General features: G+C 36.7%; 1 non-coding gene across 1 annotated transcript; it reads left to right on the top strand.

Moving 5' to 3' along the window:
* The first annotated feature begins 1,761 nt into the window (after positions 1 to 1,761).
* Positions 1,762 to 1,868, top strand: LOC141654461 (small nucleolar RNA R71). The gene has a single exon (XR_012548020.1). It is a non-coding gene; the product is annotated as a small nucleolar RNA R71 (small nucleolar RNA).
* The last annotated feature ends 2,954 nt before the right edge of the window (positions 1,869 to 4,822 follow it).

Genomic DNA, 4,822 nt, shown 5'->3' with positions numbered 1-4,822 from the left:
TAGTAACTGAAATGCATGGCCATGCTCGAATGTTAATTCGTTTATCAGTTAAGTTACTCTCTAGTCGGGGAAACCACTCTTGATAATGATCGCTTGTAAAATACGACCTTTGTGAATACGGATTTGCAAATTGTTTTACATTGAGTGGGAGAAATTTTAGGATATGAGAATCGGTTATCGCACAAACACTTGTGAGGACAAGTGGGAGTTTGTTGGAGCTTGTGTCCTCCACAAATTAGTGTGATAAAATTCGTAAATCTCTTACAGGTTCACAAGGGTATACTTCGTATTTTAATCAGTTGATTAACGATTACCTAATAACGGTTGGCTTGCTAGAAAGTTTGACGTTATTATCATACAGATGGCGGTGATCAGCTAGTCCCTAAAGGTCACACCTATAGGATGTGTTTGAGAGATGTGGTTATAGAAATATAATCACATTGATGCCTTATATGACTAAACAGTTAGTCAATGTGTTGATGAGACAATTATTTAATGAAGATTAAATAATATTAGTTGAAACGAATTAACTGTCAATTCGTAAATTGAATATAATAAGTTATATTTAATTAAATGTATGTAATGTTAGTTTGGACGAATTAATCTGTTAATTCGTAATTAAATGTAATCGGTTATATTTAATATCAACAAGATGAATGTGTCATAGTGGTAATAATGAGGGTACTCAAACCAAGAGGTCATGGGTTCGATCCTCACTAGATGACAATTTACACATTTTATACATTTTTGGAATAACCGAAAATAAGGAAATTATACTCCTTATTAATTTCGGTATATGGGCCGAAAATTTGGAAGGAAAATATCTACCCTATTACACCTTATACTCGGTTTTATAAGGGATGGGGAGATCTTTATTTTCTAACCTATTTTTTAACCTAATTTTGCTCATCATTTCTCTTATCAGAAAATCACACAAAACTCTAATATTTTACAGAAAATTGGGGATCTCATTCTAGCAATTTTGAGGGGTATTTCTCGGAGCATCTTGGGTGCAACTGATAGGAGAATATCATTGTGATATTGTTCATAGGCCGAATTATCTAGGACCGAAGGTTATTTCTAATTCTCTTTACCCTTTTGTTTATGTAATTTAATTTTATGACTAGCATTCATCATGATATATTCGTTATAGTCCTTATATTTAAAGGGATGCATACAGATAAATCCCACATTGATAACCCGGTGGATGATTATACTTTTTTTGTTGAGGGACATAGGCATTTCGTTGTGTTGGGGGTTGAGGGTTAAGCACATTGTTGCTAGTGTAAGACAAGTTCGGGTGGAATTTTGTATTCGGGTTGTAAGTGTTGGAAAATGTACCCGCTGGATATGAACTTTGTCTAAAATCTTGGAAAGCATTTACCTCTTCAATAGGGGCTCGGCAATGAGCGGCGTAATGACCCGCACCCCCACAACCGTCACAAAAGATGATTTGACTTGTAGAAGACATGACATTGAGGTATTGAACGGAATCTCTAGCATCCCTTTCCGCAAATTGCTGTTGTAGTGAGGCAATTTGAGCTAGCAAGATGGAGTTGTTGGAGGATTCTTCTTTACCTTTGAGTGGCACAGTGCGGGAATTGACATATTGGGCATCATGGATCACCATAGATTCGATCGTGGCATGAGCAAGGTCGATGTCAATTTGATCAAACCGCCCATTATTGGCGGAATCAAGAATCCTTCGAGGACTCGGCACAACATTCATTGTAGAATGTTATTGCTAGGAACAAATCATCTAGCCCATGATGTGGGCATTGTCTTTGCAGCTCCTTTTACCTCTCCCAAGCTTCATATAAGCTCTCAAGAGCTTGTTGACGGAATCCGGTGATTTGGCTCTTCAAAGTTTGAGTTTTCTCCGGTGGAAAAAACTTTTGATAGAAAGTAAGAGCCAATGTCTCCCAATTGGTGATTCTCATGGCGCTGCGGTCAAGGCTATTGATCCAAAGCTTGGCCTTGTCCTTCAAAGAGAAAGGGAAAAGTATTTCCCTTATTTGGGCTTGAGTGACGCCCATTTGTCGGATCATAGAGTAATAATCACAGAAATTTTGCACATGCAAATTGGGATCCTCCAAAGGACTTCCCCCAAATTTCTTCCTCTCCACAAGGCTAATGATAGCCGGTTTGATATCGAATTCCGGCGCGGTAATTTGAGTAGTTGTGATACCGGCCGGAAGCATGGCCGCGGTGGGCTTTGAGTGATCGGAAAGCTTCACCATATTTTTGGTAGTAGATGGTGGTGGTGGTGGAGATGATGAACTAGAAACCTCCTCCTCTTCAAGAACTTCTAGATCGTCTAAGTAAGACTTTCTAGCACTTTCAACTTGTACGGAAGAAGTGGCTTCTTTCACTTCCTTCCAAAAACGTCGTCTTCTCCTAAAGGTTTTCTCGGGGTCGGAATCTGGTGAAAGCAATTATCCACTACGAGAGAACCTGGGTATAAGACAACAAATTATAGGAAAATAATAAGTAACGGTCTCAAGGAACAAGTGTTCCTCAAGACAAAAGAAAACAAGATAAAAATCGGCAATTCAAAACGTAATAAAACCGTTTCCCCGGCAACGGCGCCAAAATTTGATAGGCTTATCGTGTACCTATGCAAAGATAATTACCCTAAAGAACAAATGAATGTAGCAATAGGGGTTGAACAAAAGGAAACGGGAATTACGTTGTGAAATGCTATGGGAAGATTTCTATCAAGATCGATTTCGTTTTTGGGTTTGGTTGTTTGATGACTAACAAAAACTATGATAGAAATTATATAATAAAAAGGAGTCTAAGGGGGTCGGGTCACACATGCAAAGATAAATATATATAACTATGTTAAACTCGGTATTAAAAACATTGTCAATTGCTTAGGCTTAGAGACACCCACCTTACGGCATTAGTATCAACCATAGATCGGGTCCTAGAGAAACTTTCGTCCATGACTAGGTCGTCCTACTACACATGCTTTGTCTAATTCGATTCTATACCTCTCGACTTTTAGAATGAATGAACAAACTTAATCTATGGATAAGGTTTTAAACAAAGATTAAACAATATGGTTCAAACATGTGATAGAAACAATTGAACAATATTATTATCAACCTATTTTAACATGTTATATACTTGATTTTGCATGGCTCCCCTAGCCCTTAGACTAGGAAATTTAGCTACTCGTATTAAGGTATAAATTATAAACTATATTGTAAGAAATGCTAAACATGATTGTATGATTTATATAAACTAGGTGATATAACATGTAAAAGGAAACAATGCTAATGTAATATAAATAAAGTACATAATTATAAACTATGTGTAAACTAAATAGAAATGTAAAATTGTAAACTAGAAATAGAAATACCTTAATAGAGATGAACTTGTATGGAAAAAACAAATTATAACCAAATGCTTGAAATTTATTAAGGACTAAATGTTTGAGAACTACAAGTTTAACAATATTAAAAACTAATATGAAAACTATTGAGAGAATTATAATGTTTAAGGCTATTGTTGAGTATATTAGACGTAAGAATAAGATGCCTAAGCTATGAAATGCTTCTCCTTTATATAGGGGAGGCAAAAGAAACGTAAGCAATCAACAAACAGCCAACCCCGATCGGGGTTGCCAGCCCCGATCGGGTGCGTAGTCTTCCAGATTAATTCTCTTAATTCCTCACTTAATTGCTTGAGGAATTTCTATGTTTTTGCTTTAATGCTCCTTAATCACCCGATAATGCTCTATATTCTTAGCATCCAAAGGTCCTTAGAATCCAATGCTTTCACCTTTAAGTTGGACTTTCATTTTGGGCTTGACTTTGCTTTTGACATCATTTGTAATTTCTCACTTTAATCCATAAAATCTTCATGCAAAACCCATGCAACTTCAAATACTTAGTCCAATACTTGGTCTTGTTTAGCCTTTGCACTTTAGCTCGCAACTTTGATAGATTTTAGCTCCTAAAAGCTTTAACTCCTACAAAACATGTGGAAACAAGCAATTGCAACTAGAATAACAAATATTAGCTCAAAACACTATGATAAGTGATAAATGACATGTAAAATGGAGCTAATAAAGGGGGTCAAACAATACAAATTATGCACTTATCAGTGTTATGAGTGCAAAATCGTAGTGTAATACTCCGTATTTATGAGTCTCTGGGTACTCTATTGAGTAGGCCTTACTCTGTCGAGTAAGGGTGAGTTGCATTTTACAATAGTTTCTGACATGTTGGGTACTCGATCGAGTAACTAGGATACTCGATCGAGTAAGGGGGCACTCGATCGAGTAACTTAGCTACTCGATCGAGTAGCCGGTTTACGGGGAGTTATTTCTCGGGTTTTGTTAATTATGCGATTAAGGTATAGAATCTTTTCCGTCATTGTTCTAAACACTTTTCAAAACCTTAATTACTGTCAAGAGAGAAAGAAAAGTACGTTCTTCACTTTAATCGCATTGTTAGCAAATCCCGGAGTTTGGAAGGTCGGATTTCACCGTTCGTTATACCGTTGAGATCCTTGCGTCGAGGGTAAGACCTATGTACCGTTTTTACAGTATTTTCTTTAAGTTGGTTAAACCCTAATATGGGGATTTGGGGGTTTTGTGTAGATTGTGATTTGGTAGTGTTTATGTGTTTGTATGATAGGAGAGGTTTTGTAGAAGAGGCTTTTTGATACAGCTGTTGATACCGTCTGACTGTTGTGCTTTCCAGGTAGGATTTCCTACTCAGTATTAGTCCCATAATGTGATTTTGATGTGTTGTGGTTGATTGAATAATATAGTAATTGTATTGTGACGGTTGTTGATTGTGATTGTTTG

Source organism: Silene latifolia, chromosome 4, assembly GCF_048544455.1.
Source record: "Silene latifolia isolate original U9 population chromosome 4, ASM4854445v1, whole genome shotgun sequence".
NCBI classification, from domain to species: Eukaryota; Viridiplantae; Streptophyta; class Magnoliopsida; order Caryophyllales; family Caryophyllaceae; genus Silene; species Silene latifolia.
This window is presented reverse-complemented; position numbering and strand designations above follow the sequence as displayed.